The following is an 18,440-nucleotide window of genomic DNA, read 5'->3' on the forward strand; positions in this document are numbered from 1 at the left end:
CTTCCTGCATCGTTTCACCTTGCAGCCTGGAGGTGCAGTGATCTATGATTCCCTGTGGCTGATAAAGCAAAGCATGCATGCTGGTGAGGAAGCCATTGGTTGGGAGTTGGGTACCATGGAGCTCATGATGCCTTCTGCTCAGCAGCTCTTCCAGTGAGCTCTAAATTCAGAATGTTGGCTTATTTCCACTTCATCCTTTGGTTGGCACCTGTCTGATTTTGAATATGGGAAAGATGTTAAAGCCAGCGAGGCTACAAGAGGGATTCACTGTGATAACAGCAATCTCATGGGACACAAGCTCAGGGAGGCAGGTCCTACTCAGCTGGAATGGAGGATCCATGGGAAGTTTTTCTGCCAATTATCTCTGGTTTATTTGCATATCCCTCCCACTTCCATTTTCCTGCTCTTGTGGGAGAAATGTTCACCAGCTCTGCCTGAATGGACATCTCTTCCTAAAAGAGGCAAACAGGCCAAAGCTGAACCCTTTTACTGTCCTTCCAGATTCCACAAGGAAATGACTTACTGGTCTGTGTCAGGTCCTCACATATGAACCAATCAGTGGAAGCCAGGAGGCAGGTGCATGATGGCTGCCAGGCAACCAATGGATGTTTCTACAAGACATACTCACAGGAACCCGAGTCATGAAGGTAGCTCTTTGGGATAAACTAAATTTTTTTACTACAGAAATATTTCTTCTCAGGGATGCTGAATTTGGAAATCTAGTCTGATTATAGACTATAAGGTTAACTTCTATATTGTTCAGATGATGCTAGCTGGTCATAGATGTTGCCCAAGTCATCCTACCAGATGGCTCTGTAGACATTATGGTTCAAAAACATCCCTTTGATTTTCTCCCACTCTTCATGTGTTTTGATTGCTATCCAGAGCTCAAAAGCTAAAGTCGTTGCCAACACCAAGGAAGTGGGATGCTTTTGTGTTGCTGTCTGCCTCTGAGCGCCATGTGCTCGGAGCATCAAAGACAATCTGGAATGGTAGTTGGTAATTATAAATCGACATAAATATGCTTCTAAGACATCAGCTCAGATTGATACAAAATGAAGAGCTGAGGGAAAGACTGCCTCTGACCCGGCCAAGATTCTGGAATCCTTTGAGCCAAGATTTGATTTAAATGAATTCTGCCAAAGGTGAGTAGACGTGGGGCTTGGGATTTCAGAACCGTTACTGGTGCAAGCTGTAAAGGTGGCAGAAATACAGAAGGCAGGCTTAAGGGGACATTCCTTGCTGGAAACAAAACTAATGAGAGCATTATACATTTGGCTAGGTTTCAATAACTGCCATTGCAAAGACAGTCGCTGTCTTTTGAGATCCCATCTGGGACAATCAGTGCAGGGTCTTTGCTGTGGCAGTCCTTCAAGGGTAGCCCTGTGGTTGGGGTTCACAGAATGTATGTTGGTGAACAAAGACTGCTTAAAGTGTATGTTGGACTTCATCTGCTATCTCCTGCTGTTCAGCCTTTTAATCACACTCCCTCTGTCCCCCAGGGTCTCCCTCTGAAGAGTAGGAGTTTAAGTCTGATGAAACTGGCTCATATCAATAGAGTTTACTGTATTGAAAATGGTTGCACTTTTACAATTTTAGGATTTGTTTCATTTTTACGTGTGTGTGTGTGTGTGTGTGCCTGTGAAGTCCAGAACTCAGGTCTTCTGCAAGAGCAGTAAGTGCTCTTAACCACTGAGCCATATTTTAATCTTCTGATTATACTTTTGCTTGTGTATAGATGCTCAATAGTTCTTCTACCCACGCCTGAAAATGCTAATTAAACCAGTGGCAAGATACATTATTGATGTTATAACTCTACTATTATAAGCTGGTGAATATAAAATGTTTTGTGAGTTGATTCAAAATTTTGACTTTTTTTCCTACTGACTTGGATTAATTTAGAAATAATTTCAATGAGAATAAAAATACCTTGAATTTATTAAAACCCAGCAAAAGCCAGGTCCAATGGTGCATGCCTGTAATACCATGACTCGGGAGGTTGAGGCAGGAGGATTGTTAGTCGAGGCAACATGATTAGACTTTGTCTCAACAAACCAGCAAACAGACCCCATAAAAATACAAGTGTTTGGAGTGTATTTGTACATAGAGAGACAAAGATATTTAACTGTAAATCAAAATATTAAAATTATTACTATATTAATACTTTTATTAAAAGTATGTGAGTGCTGTAATGTGATGTCTTCAGAATATAATGAGGTCATTGCACTCATGAACTCTCTGCAGCTGGGTTAACCTGCCTAAGACCTACACAGGATCATCTCTCAAAACTTCGGCATAGAGAAGAGGGAGGACCTCTATATCTTCCCCCAGTTCCTTACTGAGGAGCTATTGGCCCTTGAGGGGTATAGCTTCTGGTAGGATACCCATGCTCTAGTGGATGGCCCCACACCCGTGCATATAGGCAGCACTAACTGGATTCAGTAGGTTATAAATCAAAAGACATGAAGTTGGATGTTAGACATATTGGGGAGGATGAGAGGAGTGTTGGAGAGGGATCTTGGGGTGGATATGATCAATTTCATGGCATATGCTTATGAAGTTCTTATGAATAAAGAAAAAAAGACACCTTACACTTTGTTATAAAAAAAGCAGTGTTGCCCAAGTTAACAGCTCCTTTTGAAGCTGGAGACGTATGTACAGGTGTAAGTGGAATGGATGGTTCAAGGATCTCATATTCTGGAAGGCTCTTATAACACAAGTAAAGCATCTTATTGAGTATGCCTTGGGGTAATCTACCATTTACTACACAGAAGGGGAGGCTGACTGAAAACAGCTTACATCAATACACTGTACTGGTCAACAACACATTCTGGTTTCACATGCCCTTTTCTAACCCTGGTGTTTTGAGACAGAGTTTCACCAAGTAACAGCCTTGGCTGTCCTGGAACTCGTTCTGTTGATGACGCTGACCTGGAACTCACAGAGGTCTGCCTGTCTCTGCCTCTGAAGCGCTGGGATTAAAGGTGTGTGCCACCACCACTAGGTTCACAATATATTCTTCTGACATCAGTTGTATATGTTGATCTCTCTCTCTCTCTCTCTCTCTCTCTCTCTCTGTGTGTGTGCATTCATGTACATAGGTATATGTTCATATGGCTATGGAGGTGAGAGGATGACCTCAAATGTTAGTCCTCAGGTGTCTTCAATCTTTTGTTGGAGGCAGAGTCTCTCATTGAACTCAAACTACACTAAGTAGGCCAGTTAGTTCAGGGATCCTTCTATCTTTGTCTCCCATCTCACAGCACTGGGTAGGCACACACTCTTGCTTGTGCTTAGCTTTTTAAAAAGTATTTTATGTGTATGAATGTTTTTGCCTGCATTTATATGTGCTCTTCATGTGTGAGTGTGGTATCCTCAGAGGACAGAAGAGGTTATTAGATCCCTTTGAACTGGAGTTACCAATGAGTCAACTTGTGGGGGCTGGGAATTGAACCTGGGTCTTTTGGAAAAGTAACCAGTGCTTTTAACCAATGAGCCATCTCTCCAGCCCCATGCCTGGATTTTCACATGGGTTTGAAAACCTGGTAGTCTATTTGTCTGGGATCATCCTGTGTGTGTGTGTGTGTGTGCACACATGTGCATGCCCATATGCATGTCTGAACACAGATGTATGGATTGTGGAGAAAGCAACATGGCTAGCTAGAAAAGCTACATTGATGAGCTTTTCATTCAACTAAGAGACCCTGCCTCAATGAATAAAGTGAGCAGTTGGTCCATTAAGAGTCCTGCAGTCAACCCAGACCTCCACATGCACACTTACATGTCCACAACCACCAGCACACACGGGTGCAGCCACACATGTGAACAAGCACAGACACTCATGTGCATGTCACACACATGAGAGAAGAAACTTTAAAATCGCAGTGTGCATTAACAATCCCGCAAGCCCATGGCACACTGCCTGAAGTCACTTTTTTGTAGCTGAGCCATGAAGGGTCCCAATGACTACACAGTATTCTCAGCACCACCTGTCCCCATGTAGATGCTAAGATAAATATCTGGAGTACAAATTACTAATTTTCATGAAAATATCAGCAGCAAGAGTGAGTGCTGCCTCAAGGGTCTTTTGCCTGCTCTACATGCAGGTGGCACTCAACCTCCAGCCAATCCCAGGATCTTTAAGATAGAAATCAGGGCCAGGTGGTTTCTGATGGTAGACGGCATCTGGCTGGAGTAATTTCTTTGTCTTCTTAGCCTACTACCCAACATGGAGAGTTCTAAAGGTGGGTGTACCATATGCCAGACACAGCTTTCATAAAAGAGGGATGGGAAGGGAAGAAACAATAATTTTGTGAGACCCAATTTCATAAAAAAAAAGTCCTCAGAGAAGCTGCCGTTTGGTGTGACCTATTTTCAGTGCTCGGAAAATTAAATTTTGGTTAAAAAAAAAAGAGAAGACAGAAAAGAAAAAGGGAAAATAGTATACAAGCCATGTGTAGCATCTAGACTTTATAGTTTCCAGATAAAACAGGAGACTCTCAGTGCCCAGCGAAGTTCGAATTTCAGAAAAACGTATTTTTCAGTTACAGATCTTGCATGATACATGTTTAGAGTCATTTTCTATCTTCCCCAAAGTCAAGTTTAGCTGTCAGTTCCATGTTATTTTTCTAAACCTACTTCTAATCCATATATTGTGGTGGAGAAAGTTTTGAGTAAATTAAGTGGACCTGCCAATCACCTGTAACTCAGATGCTCAGGCGGTAGACAGTGGCTTCCTAGGTAAAGCTGACAAGCCAGAAGCCTGATCAGTGAGGTCTGGGTTCAGCTGAGAGACCCTGACTCAATACATACACCAGGGAACAACCCAGGATAACTCCCAATGTCTGTATTGGATCTCCACAGCCACGCATAGATTCAGTTCCTAACCACACAAACATGTGTGCCCATACATATTGGCACATTCATAAACATACACATCATACACACTGCTGACTGGCTAAGTGCTTAGAGCGATACAGTGATGGAATGCATACGGCCTCTGCCCTTAGTGGTTCTGACACAGACGTTTCTGATTGGCCAGTATGTTAACAGTATCGAACTATCTGTTCTGTTTACAGTAGTCGTTCAGGGTAGAAAATGCTAACATCTGTGTTTGATGGGTGAGGAGTCAGAGGGATTGAGAAGGTGCTTGGCTTTCTCACATGCACACAGCTGGTAGATGTTGGATGTGGGCTCTACCTTAGCAGAACCTCTGAGATGAGCTCTCGGCTCATGCGCTCTTGCTTTGATTTCCACACGGGTTGTACAAGACATGATAGAAGGGATCTTGTCAACGAGAGGATGTTGTCATTCTTACAGTTTTCTATCAGAGGGGGCAGCTGGCAGTGACATGGTGCTGGAGAAGGAGCTGAGAGTTCTATATCTTGTCTCAGCAAGTGGTCTCAGATGCTGGGTGGTATCTTGAGCATATATGAGACCTCAAAGCCTGCCTCCACGGTGACACACTTCCTCCAACAAGATCACATCTACTCTAATAAAGCCACACCTCCTAATAGTGCTGCTCTCTTTGGGGGGGGCTTTTCCTTTCAAACCACCACAATGTGATATGTGTGTTTAAGAGTGTTTGAATGTGTATAGGCACACATGTTTGCGTGGGCATGCATTTCTTTTATATATGCCTGTGGAATTAACATCAGGAATTGTCCTCAATTGCTCCTTGGTTTATATGCTGAGTCAGGGTCTCCCAGCTGAACCCAGGGTGCATTGGTCAGCTTGCCTTAGGAAGCTCCCATCTCTGTTTCCTGAGCACTGGAATTACAGGTGACTGCATGTCTACCTGGCATTTGCATGGGTGCCAGTCTTCACATGTGTATAAGAAATGCCCTGTCTACCAAGCCAACCCCCAGCCCAGCTTTTCTTAGGTATGTAACAACTGTTTTCATCCACATTAACAAAAAGTCACAGTTTCTTCTCCTTGTCAAGAGTCTTTGAAAATCTTCACAGGAGATGTGAAAAACAATGGATTTGTGGACTGTTAATTTTTCTATGTCTCTCTGAAGAACTGGTGTGTCTATGCTTTCATGGCTTAGTAATTATATTGTTTGCCCATAAATTATTAACTTCCTGGATCTCAGAAGCCTGCTATGTGGTATGATATGGTATTTAACTCTTTTCCTTCTTAAAAAAGAAACACGAATAAAATGATGCTGGTACCAAGAGGGAGCCCAGAAACTCATCTCTAAAATAATTAAATGTCTGGGCTTCTGACTTCAGCTGGACAGGGCAGTAATGAGATGCTAAAAACCTAATGAAAATTTGTGAGTGTGTCCAAGTCTTTCCTGCCCCGAGGAAGCACTTTGTTTCTGAGTCTGGCTTCTGAATGCTTAAGGGCCATGTGTCTCTCCACGGCTGAGTTGTCACATGGAAATTTAAAGTTATCCTACTGTTTGCTTTAAAGCCTTGACTTTGAAATAGCCTCATTGCAGTGTAGCCTGGGTTAAGGCAGAACAGCTGGGAAGAGTTCAGTGACCAAAGCATCCTTTGGTTTTGCAGAGATGGTGAGATTGGCAGGTGGTGTGCTTTCTGAAGGGTGTCCCCAGAGAGGATGCTTGGAGTTACATGAACTGAGTCAAAGCACCACTGAAGATTTCAGCAGAGAAGGGATAGCAAGGAGTAGCATCTGCCACATCTATTAGGCTTCTCTACATTAATTAGGCTCTAAGAACCATGCATAATAAAAGCTCAAACCTCTCATAAGCCAAACAAGGGATCAGCTGGACCATGTAGGTGAGAAGGACTTGTAAAGAGAGCCGCAGGGTGACACTGACTTTCCTGGGACCTGGTTGTTCTGTGTGCTGCTTCTACTCTATCAGCTTCACCCTCAGCAGCCTCTTTTGTGCAGTGACCTTCGCAGGGGCAGGGGTTACACCCCAGCCCCACAGCCAGGGGGGATTGTGTCTCTTCCCAGCCATTTCACCAAGAATATACAGATGGAACACAGTTGGGTGTGTGGTCCATTTCTATGCAGGTTTCTCTGTAGATGTGAAATGAAATCTATCCATTAGCCAGGCAAATGAGTTTATCTCCATCTATGGAACTGGATGAGGGAGGGTTCTGTGTGAATGCCAGAGCAACAAAGAAATGGTAGGTAGGGTTAGTGAGATGGATAAGCTTGCTGTACAAGTCTGATGCCCACTTTAAGTTGAAAAGAGATTCCATATGTCATCTGACCTTTGCAATGTGCCATGGCAGATGCACACACACACACACGCACACACACACACACACACACACACACACACACACCACATGTACATAGAGAGATAAAAGAAGACCACAAATGAGGGCAAAATGATAATTACCCTTTATCATAGTAAGCTTCAGTGGTCAACTTGACACATATGAGAATAAAGAAACTCAACTGAGGTCTGTGGGTCATTTTATTTTGATTGATGGCTGATGTGGGAGGGCTCAACACACTGTGGGTGGTGCCATCCCCGGGCATGTGGTCTTGGAGTGTATAAGACAATAGCCTGAGCAAACCATGAGGAGCAAGCAAGTAAAGCAGCATCCTCCATGGTCTCTGCTTTAGTTCCTGCCCCCAGGTTCCTGCCCTGACTTCCCTCAGTGATGGAATCTGATGTGGAGATGTAAGGAAGACAAATCCTTTTCCTCTCAGTTTGCTTCTGGTCATGGTGGTTTCTCACAACAATGGAAATCCCAGATAAAACACCATGACATAGCAGCTGGTTTTATTCAATGAAAGATACCGAGAGAGAGAGAGAGAGAGAGAGAGAGAGAGAGAGTCAGATATGAGTCACAATGATTTTCTTGCCCCAATCTCAAAGGTGCTACAACTTCTGACCCAAGCTAATTGTTGAGGCCCACTCTACCTCAGTAGGCCTTTCCTCCCCAGATCTCCTGGAAGCCTCATGCTTTTATAGTGTAGATCCCACCCAGGATGAAGGGACACAAGTGAGGCTAGGTTTAGGTGAGATCCTTGAGACGAGAGTTCAATACTGTCCAGTAGGGAAACACATTCATCCCAGGAAATGACTGCCTTGGATACAGGAAGAGGGTGAGGTTTAGAGATGGGTTGATCTGAGCTTTCGCCCTGTCTCAGGCACCAGAAGTGCTGTGCTGCCTGAATGGAGTGTCTGAGACTGCTCTTCCCATAGTTGCTTCCATGTCTGCATGTATGGACTGATACACTCATGACCAGGCTTGGACCTCAGTGCTTCATGAATTTTACCTGGTACAGTCCTCACTATACCTTGGGAAGGGGACAAGAATGCACAGAGCAGTGATATGTCTCATGTCCCAGGTTCCCTGAGTGGCAGGGGCAGAGCAAAAGTTGGAGGTTCTTGGCATGTGTTTTCACCCGTCCTGTTAATAGATGCTCCAGTTTCCCACTGAACACAGCCCCATGTGCACAGACAAGCTGTTTGTTTCAGAGATGCTCTTATTCCTTTGATTTCTTCCCCCTTGCTTTTGAATTGACTACAGAGTGACTTGTTTTAAGTAAGATCTGAGACGTTTGAAGTTATTGCTTTTCAGATATTAAAACATGCTCTCATTTCCCCCTAGTGTGGTGCAAATGACTACATATGAATCTCTTTATATTAAGAATTAAGGGGTACACAAAGAACATTGTAAAGAGAACTCTGAAATCATTTTTGTTCAGTCCAGATTATTTGCATCCATAGAGGTAGGAATGAGAGAAGAAAATTCTCCTGATTAAGTCACGTTTTTCAAGGAGTAAATGCAGGGAATTCAGTTATTTCGAGGTGCCTTTTTATTATTCTTATTGATACCTATTATTCACAGAGCTAAGACATTATTCCTGGCACTAGCATCTGGGAGGAATACAAATCTCATTAGAAAGGACTACAAAGCAAGGGACCACTCAGAGCCCTGGCTGGCTGCTTATTAAACAGGGGAGTCTCCTGTTTCCATTGTCAAGTGTGTGGGCGGCCAGCAGAAAATGATCAGTGTTATTCTGCTCCCGCTCGTCCTCCTTCTTTTCTATCTACACCACCTAAATTGCTGTTTGGATTTAATTTGCCATTGAAATCGCACCACCACTTATGGACTGAGCTCTCTCGGTAAGAAAAGGATTCAGGCTGCACAGAGATTCTTCCTTTTAATTTCTCTGCCTCCCTCAAGTGTCATCTTCACCTTCCTCAGGACCAGCATGCCCGGGTAAATAAGTCAACCGGAGTGTCCTGTGCTATCCACTGCTTCTCAGGCCACACTTTCTGAGCTCCACATGATTTTATTTCTTTTCAGATTAAACCATTGATCTCCCAGCATCTGACTATTTAGGCTTCATTTTCTAGGGTCTTCAACATGGTCATTTTTAAGCAAAGATGCTCCCAAGCCCCAAATGACAAATGCAATGGTCTCCCTCGATCCATGGGGTTGAGTTCTAAGGCCCTTGGCAGGTGTTTGAGACTGGATAGAAGTGAACTTTGCACATACCATGTTTGATCCTACTCAGGCATATCTATGATAAATTCCTACTTTTTTTTTTAACTTGGAGGATGTACTTTCCTATTCCTCTTTGGAATATCCAACTAGGCAGTGTCACCAAAGTTGCTCTTTGAGGCCATTATGAAGTAAAACAAGGACTATTTATTCAGAAGCTTTGTGACATTTCAACAGTAGATGACCTGGGTGATCAGTTCAGCAGGTGAAACACTTGCTGTGCAAACATGAGGACACGACTTTGGTTTCCCCTAACTGACATAAAGCCAAATGTGATAGCACACATCCGTAATCTCAGTACTTTTACAGTGAGACGGAAGATGATTGGGGACTCTTAAAAATCCCTCTACCTGGCGTCTACAGCTTCGGTTTGCTGTTTCTAGCGATGGTAGTTTGGGACCCAATTACTTTATCCACAAAACTACCCATGACTCTGGGTCATATTTAGAATGTCAAGGAGGGTCTGTCATATATATATATATATATATATATATATATATATATATATATATCCAGCATTGTATGGCTGCACACAGAGGCCAGTGCAACTGTCCATCATCACTGAATATCCTTGTGCAAACCAGGGTCCCACCCAACCCTCTGTCTCCTGTAGCTGTGTTCCAAGGCCACATTAACTATCTAGAAGACTGGTCTCATTTCCCTAGTAAGAGTGATTTTCTTTTTCCTTTTTAAAATTTAGATTAGAAACAAGCTTGTTTTGCATGTCAATTCCAGTTCCCTCTCCTTCCCCTCTTCCCCTGACCCCCCCCAACCCTCTATTCCATCCTCTTTCTGCTTCCCAGGGAAGGTGAGACTTTCTATGGGGGATTTTCAAAATCTGTCACATTATTTGGAGCAGGGCCTAGGCCCTCCTCCGTGTGTCTAGGCTGAAAGAGTATCCCTCTATGTGGAATGGGCTCCCAAAATTCATTCCTATACTGGGGCATAAATATTGATCCACTGTCAGAGACTGCATAGATTGTCCAGGCCTCCTAACTGATGGGACAGTTCTATGCTGGTTTCCCATCCATCATACTGGGGTCCATGAGCTCCCCCTTATTCTGTTTCTGTGGGTTTCTCCAGCCTGGTCTTGACCCCTTTGCTCATCACACAGGAGTGATTTTTAAACAGTTCCCACCATCACCTCTCTTCTTCAGGTTGTCTTCCTCATCCCTCTTAAAGACCAAAAGGAGACTAGAGACTCAAGTGGATATCACCCAGGGTTTGCCAGTTGCCTAGAACACCTTGAAGATCTGTTATCTCCTATTACCGACACGCTGACTTTTTATGACAGGTGACATCATCTCCAGTTTATGGACAATGAGGTAAAGGCTCTGAGGGATTTTAGAGCCCAGTGGAAGTGGGTCTTGAGTTTGAGTTGAGCCTATGCCAAGATGTGTGTTCTGTTGGGCTTTGTGCCTCTTGTCACCCATATCCAATAATATTTCTGAACGACAATGAATGAAAGCCAGGCAGTGGTGGTGCATGCCTTTAAATCCTAGCACTTGCAGGCAGATCTCTGTGAGTTTGAGGCCAGCCTGGTCTAAAAAGCTACACAGAGAAACCTTGTCTTGAAAACACAGAAAGACAATGAAAAGACAGGATCTCATGTATCCCAGATTGACCTCAAAATTCCTCTATACCCAGTGGACTTCTGGTTGTCTGCCTCCATTTTTCTGATCCTGGCATTAGAAATGGGTAACCCCACACCTGCTTTATGTAGTGCTGTGGATGGGATGTAGGGCTTCCTGCACGTGAATGCTAGGCAAGTACTGTACTGTGCTATGTCCTCAGCCCGTGGCTGTTTTTATCCCCCTTGTGGAAGTCAGAGGGTGACCTCAGCTGTCAGTCTTTACCTTGTTTGAGTCAGAGTCTGTTTTTCACAGCTGCACACACTAGGTCATTTGCCCCACCCACTTCCAAGGATTCTCCCATTTCCATCTTCAATCTGGTATAAGAGAACACAGGGAATCGAGAGGCAAGTTACTGCATCTGTTTTCTACATAGGCTCCAGGAATTTTAACTCAGGTCCTCACTCTTGCTTGGGAAGTGCTTTACCCACCAAGCCACCCTTCTCCTTTTTCCCCCGTTAAATTGGAGGTAAAGGTGGTGGCTCCTTCCACCATGTAGATGATGGAAGGACCTGGTAATTTGGCAAATTATACTTAAATAAAAAAGATGTATTGGTGTTTTGCCTGCATGTATATCTGTGTACCATGTGTGTGCCTGGTGTGTGAGGCCAGAAGAGGGCATTGGATCCCCTGGAACTGGAGTTACAGGTGGTTGTGAGCCTCCATGGGGGTGCTAAAACCTGAATTTCAGTCCTCTGCAAGAGCAGAGCTCTTAACCTCTGAGTCATCTCTTCAGCCCCAAACAATAGTTTTCTCTTTTGGGAAAGCTGGCAGACTGTTGTTCCTGTGTGCCATTATCAATGAAAATGTACCTTGGGTATCCAGTTGTCTAGAAAAGGCTCATAGGAGCAATCTCCTGTGTCCGAGCACAACCAGACTGATTCCTTCCTGGAGCAGACACTTTTGACAGTTTTGTTTGAAATCCTTCTCCAGCTAAAGATGGTATCCCTTCAGGTCGAATCAGTTTGGGTTAGATTTGATCTACCTCATTCACCAGTTCACAGAAAAATCAGAGATTTATACCAATCTATAGGATTTCCGTGACCAAGGTCTGTTAGCCACACAAAGCCCTCAGATTAAAGAAAAAGTAAACATCTTGTCTAATCAAATAATGCACTACTTAAAGTTAAATCAATATGCCCAGATTTCTAGGCTGAATAAAACATGAATCCCTAATAGAGTTATAGCAGGCAGTCGGGGCTAATGGGCCCATAGTTCTAAAATTTAACTATAAAGATAGGAATGCAATGAGCATGAGGACAGGAATGGAATAGAAGGATGGAGGAAATGCATTTGACATTTGCTCCCGTGTGGGAATGTGCAAACGAAAATCAATTTGCTTGAGCACATCTCTCCTGCCCAGGAAGTATAGATGTGTGGCATCAAGCTTTCTTTGTTCTTCTCATATGTACTCGCCTCAATGGGGGTGAACTGAACATTTAGCTTCAGTGTGCAGCCATAGGGTATGACCTGAAAGTTAAAGTGTATTGTCACAACTTCCTAGTAAGAAACGGCAAAGTCATTCTAACCTTTCCAACACTTCCAGTTCCAAAACACATGGGCAAGATGATATGCATACATACATACATACATACACATACTATACATATATATCTTATTTCTTTGGAATAGGAGGAAAGAATATGGTTTTTATTATGTTAAGTTCAGAGATCCTTAGGGAGGGATCCTTGGCTTAGCTCAGTTACCAGCCCAGACCCTATGTTAATGACTGGGTGTATGGGGCAGGAATGCACACTGAGGAGTAATGGATGCTTCATGAGGTATGTGTGGTCCATAACTAGAATAAAACAGACTTTGGCATAATTAAAAACAAACAAATAAGTAATGAAATCCTCCTGTAAAAGGGTTTTTACTTTGAAACACCAATAGAAAGTTTACCCTATTTCCAACATTAACCCCTGAGCCTGGGAAACCTGGAAAGACAGTCAGGGTTTCAAGTCATCTGAACATTCTTTGAGAGTTGAGTCTTAGAAAAGATGATGACTTAAATAAGACAGCACCTTGACTGTCACAGGATGACATAGGTTAGAGCCTGGAACCAATAACCATTGTATCATCTATCCAGAACAGGCACTGTGGCAAGCCTGAGTCAACTTCTGTAGGACCTGTCAATTAGATCAAAAAGCATCCAAATAATTAATATCCAGTCATAAAGGAAAGAAGGAAGCATGATCATTTTGTTGTCCAAGGTTCAGCTAACTGCAAAGGAAATATATTTTCTGTCCTTGGAATTAGGAAAGATGGTGTGCTTGTGCATGGCTGTACTCACATGGATGCTTATATTCCACAAGACAACTAGAGTTGTTGGCTCCCTCATCATCTCCCCTATTCCGCCACTCACCTCAGCTTTTCTTTGAGTTAACTTCTTACTTGTAACTAGTGGGTGGGGCGGGACATTTTGATTGGAGTGGGGGAAAAGGATATGAGCCAGGGGTATGCAATTTCCTTGGATAAAAGAGTCACACACAAAATGAGTAAACACAGGTGAAATAGAATTAAGGACTGGTGAGATGACTCAGTGGGTAAAGCTAAGTTTGCTACCAAGCATGAAGACCTAAGTCTGACACCTGGGCACTATAGAAGGCTGGAACTGACTCCTGAAAGTTGTCTTCAACTTCAACATATGCTGTGATGGGTATGCATGTGCAGGCATGAACATACACGCACGAGCGAGCACACCACACACACACACACACACACACACACTAAATGTAAATATACATAAGTTACTTGAAGTTCAATGCCGGGACTCTGGTCGCAGATGGACTTACGACTGCAAACTGGCTAGGATGGTTACTTTTAGATATTTCTTGTGATGTATGTGTTTGTTATTTGTTCATAAGTGGTTGCTTGATAAGAAGTTTTCAGGGAACTCCATGGCCTCTGGGAAAGACATCTTGATCCATCAGATGACAATCAAGTGTGTCTGAAGATAGAGACTGGCCTATTTCCTACAATTTATTGATATTGTTGAGTAGTGTCTTTCTTTGTATGCTAGTGTGGTACTATTTCTTGTCTTCTAGTCCTTCATTCAACTCCTGTTTTGATTTCCCTCAAAGATGCACTGTGGTCTGAAATGTAAACCAGATATTCCCTTCCCAAGTTGCCTTTGGTTAGTATATTTTTTATCACAGCAACAGAAAGCAAACTGTAACAGTGTTCAAATGAATATGTGTTTACATAATAAGAAAAGATAATTGTCCTTATCCTTGCAGAAACCTTCCACAGATGGGCCATGCTTGAGGAAGCAGTCATTCCAGTGATTTGTTTCTGGAAAGCACATGATATGTTAATTTGCAGAGCCTGACACATCCCTGGGTGATCCATCCATCACTCTGAAGCCGCCATTGACTTGAGGATTCCTGCTTAATGTATGATTAAATGGAAACCCCGGGAACACAGATTTCCTCTTAGTAAGCATTGTGGAGGACTTTGAACAGATGGTGTGGCACACATTCTGAAGTCCAAAGTACCAGTCACCTCTTTCCATGACAGATTCATTTTATGATGCTCATGGCATACACACATCTCCCATTCAGGATGAATTGTTTGTTGATTCTCCTCTTTTCATGAGAGGAGTAGAAGCAGGTTTTAATAATATATGGACCTCTATCCCCAATGGCCACTACTACACAAAGGGGTCATTTGTGCAGTTAATGCCTAGGGTGACAGTAACTTCAGAGAAGCCTGGGAAGCATGCAGCTTGGAGTCTTCTATCCAATGTGGGTGATACAGTAGCAATGACTAGTCTTCGTTGGTTTCAGATGGCTACACCAAAATCAACTAAAACTCAGTATCATGGCATGCCTGTGAAGGATTTTCTTTGCTAGGATCATTTGAAGTGAGAAGACCCACCTTAAGTCCAGGTTATTTGAAGACACAAATCTGGGCTTTATCTTTTGGTGGCAGTTCACCTATAAGGACATGGAAGACGGGAGCTTTTGCTTCTTGTCTGCCTGCCCTCACTTTGGCTGGTAAGTTCATCTATGGTGATGCTGAGGCAATCCTTTGTTGGTGTTAGAACATAATTCTTCAGGATTCCAATATAGACTGAAGACAACACATTTGGAGGAATTCCCTGGGACTTGAGAATTAGATTGGGGCTGGTGACACACCCAGTCTCAGGTGTAAGAACAACTGAATAAGTTCCTTAGTATTTCTGTCGGGAGGCATCCATTATTGAGCTACTTGGGCCATAGCCTGTAAGCTCATATATGCCTATTTATAACACACACACACACACACACACATACACACACACACCTGTCATCTTTGTTCCTTTGAGAATCCTGACTTATCTACTCCTTTATCTCCTTTATTAGAAGTCTATGTCCCCAAGAGCCCCCTTTCTCCAACAGGAACACATCCTACTGTTGCAAAAGGAGACTAACAAAATTTATCTGGGTTAGGTAGATACTCTGCAATCTTATTACATTCTTTAGGGTGGGTCTTGATTCCACACTTCAATCTCCAGATCACTTCCAGGTACTAAAATCCCTGTGGCTTTGCTTCATCGAATGCTCGCTTATCTCAACAGTAATTATAATTAACACAAATGGGAAATCTTTGATACAACTCATTGCATTTTATCCTGTATAATTACTTCAGAGATTCCCAGTCTTAGACATTTTTTTCCGACGTATTTGAGATGGTCATCAAATCCACACACCACATTTGATTGTAATTAGGAATTTTTGTATTTTTCTATTAAACAAAATGCTAAAGCATCCATAATGAATGTGTATGTTTTATATAATAGGTTTATAATTATAATTATATATATATACACACCTATATTTTTTGTTTAGAATGTTTTGCTCAATATTCACTAAGATAATTCTCACCTCTTTAGAGAACTTTGAGTGGTTTCAAGAATGTGCTATTCATTTGAATGTTTCCTCTCATCCTCAAACTCAGCCTCTGCCACCTGCATTGAGAAAATGCATCTGGGCCCTTTGAATGGATTTTCAGTGTGATCTGGCTCAATGCTAAGCCTTGCCAGGAGAGGACACTAGAGAGACAGGCATTTCTGAGCGGGCACGTGCCTCCCCTGCACACCACCTTCCTACTAGATGTCTGCCTGGCCTCTGGGCCCAACTTACACAGTGCTGGCAGCCTCTCCAGTTTCCACTCACCCCAACAGGGGAGGTGGCTCCTGCAGAACCCTACAGTGCATGGTGCTCAGCCACCCACAGCAGTCAGCGGCTTCTCTCACTTCTACTGTGACCCTTTATGGGGACATCCTTGTTGGTCTCTGGTCACAGTTCTCATCACCTCTGGCTGCAGGGCTCCTGGAGAGGTAGGCAGTACTCGGGTGGGTGTGGGGAGGGGTCCACACACTCCTGTAGTTCCTAGACCTGGGCCTTTGAGCACACCATCCGGCTAGCATTCCAGAAGTGGTCAGCTGATTCTATTTTTATTTCTTGCCAACCCCTGCTATCATTTTCTAGTTTACAATCCTGCACATGGTGATGGGGCTGTAAATCCTTCAGACATGCTTCCCTGGGCAGCTGCTGACTCTGTTAGTGTGACCTTCTCAGCAGGCATGACTTACATGCTTGGTTGTCTGTCTTCTCCATTGTTAAATAGCAACAGTCAAGGGAGGGGCAAGGAGTCAGAGGATTGTCTCAGTGGGCAAGAAGGTCTGTGGACATCCTTACCTAGCACCGACTGCTTTTTGATGTCTACATGACCAAATCAAATTGCATTTGGTTGTAGTCTCTTTTCCAGAAGCCCGTTAATTGCAGGATTAGGAAAATATGTACACCTCATACATCCATGCTGCCATGTTAACACCAGCGATTTGTCACCCTTTAATCTCACTTTCTATTTACTTATTTATTGTTGTGTATGTGTATTTATGTATATATGTGTGTGTAAGTCAAAGACACCCCAAGTGTTATTTTCAGGTATTATTGCCTCCCCCTTTTTGGGGGTGTTTAGTATCTCTTTCTGAACTTGAAGACCTTCATTTGCTATCTTAGCTAGGATGACTGTTTAGGAAACTCCCAGGAGCAGTCTGTGTCCACTACATCCCACCTTGACATAGGTATGTTCTGCTTTTATGTATGTGCTAGGGATTGAACTCATGTCCTCTTGATTTCAAAGCAAGTGCTCTTAGGTCCTGAGCTCCCTGCCCCCATCCCCCTAAGCCACAGAAATCTCCCAGGGAATTAGGATAGGAAGCCAATAAGGGCCTTGTGATCAGAATAGGAGGATCAGATAAAGTTCCAGTAGAACACAAGTGATGTCATGGATCACCACCCTTGTGGTGGACAGAACATCACGGGGAAAAGAATATTCTCCCTCAATTCTCAACCAGCTATACTTTCCTGCTGCTCACAGTTGATTGTTTTCCAAGCCAAATAAGTACTATGGTTAATATTCACTCTGCTTTCTTGGCAGGGTGTTTGTATTAAAGTCTTTTAACTTTTTATGTATTGTTTCTTAGCACTCAAGAGTCTTGTGGATAAAGTGTAATGAATGATCCCCATGTCCAGCGTCCTTCTCCTGACACCCTCTCTGGTCAAAATTTTGCACATTGTGGGGAAGAGAAAGGTTGCCCTGTGGCCCTGATAAATTATTTTTTCCTCTTTCCTAAAGTAAATATTAGTCTTGATGTTCAGATTTGGAATTATGATAAAAGGAGACAATTCATTTATCAGTGCTTTTGGAATATATTGCTGAAATTTCCGCTGAAATTATTTTTGCCAGTCTATATGTTTCTCTTCACTTTTCCTAAAATTCCATGTGAAAACAAAATAAAGCTTGCAGTCAACTTGATAAATCACATCTCAACAGTCTAGAGTGTGTTTCTTTGATTATAAATGAGTTTAAATGTTTTTTTCCCTGCAAGACTGAAGGAGCTGGCCCACTGTGAACATCCAGTATTTCTTTGTGTAAGTGACACTGTATCTTGGTGTGTGCCTGTCTCTATTTGTGTGTGTGTGTGTGTGTCTCTCTCTGTCTTTGTCTTTGTATCGTTCCCTGTCTTCCTTCCTGATCTGTACATCTCTGTGTTTATGGGTCTTTTGACCTTTGCAGAACATCTTGGCTGCTTAGGATGTAATTTTTTATGAAGAATGAGCCACTGTAACCCACTAACATCTTACAATATTTTTTTTCTGATTCATTTTGTAGAGTTCAGGCCTGCAGGAGAGGAGAGAGATATGAATGCATATGGAGGGAGTAATTGACATGCCTGGAGGGTAGTTAATAGTATATTTAAGAGAACTAGACAGAGGTTGGGATGAAAGAGAAGATGACAATAAAATATTAGTTTCTGGCTTACTTTGTTGTCACTGTGTAAGTCCTGGATTTGACACAGACCCAGGAGTGTGC

At 42.9% G+C, this 18,440-nt stretch overlaps 1 long non-coding RNA gene across 1 annotated transcript in view; it reads left to right on the forward strand.

Annotated features, from left to right (window-relative positions):
- The first annotated feature begins 861 nt into the window (after nucleotides 1-861).
- LOC121134037 overlaps nucleotides 862-18,440 on the forward strand; it is a 57,478-nt gene continuing 39,899 nt past the window's right edge. The window contains exons 1-3 of the long non-coding RNA XR_005871045.1: nucleotides 862-1,145; nucleotides 10,605-10,772; nucleotides 14,315-15,073. This is a non-coding gene — a long non-coding RNA (uncharacterized LOC121134037). The remainder of the gene's footprint in view (nucleotides 1,146-10,604; nucleotides 10,773-14,314; nucleotides 15,074-18,440) is intronic.

Source organism: Mesocricetus auratus, unplaced genomic scaffold (genome assembly GCF_017639785.1).
Source record: "Mesocricetus auratus isolate SY011 unplaced genomic scaffold, BCM_Maur_2.0 Super-Scaffold_100025, whole genome shotgun sequence".
Classification (NCBI taxonomy): Eukaryota; Metazoa; Chordata; class Mammalia; order Rodentia; family Cricetidae; genus Mesocricetus; species Mesocricetus auratus.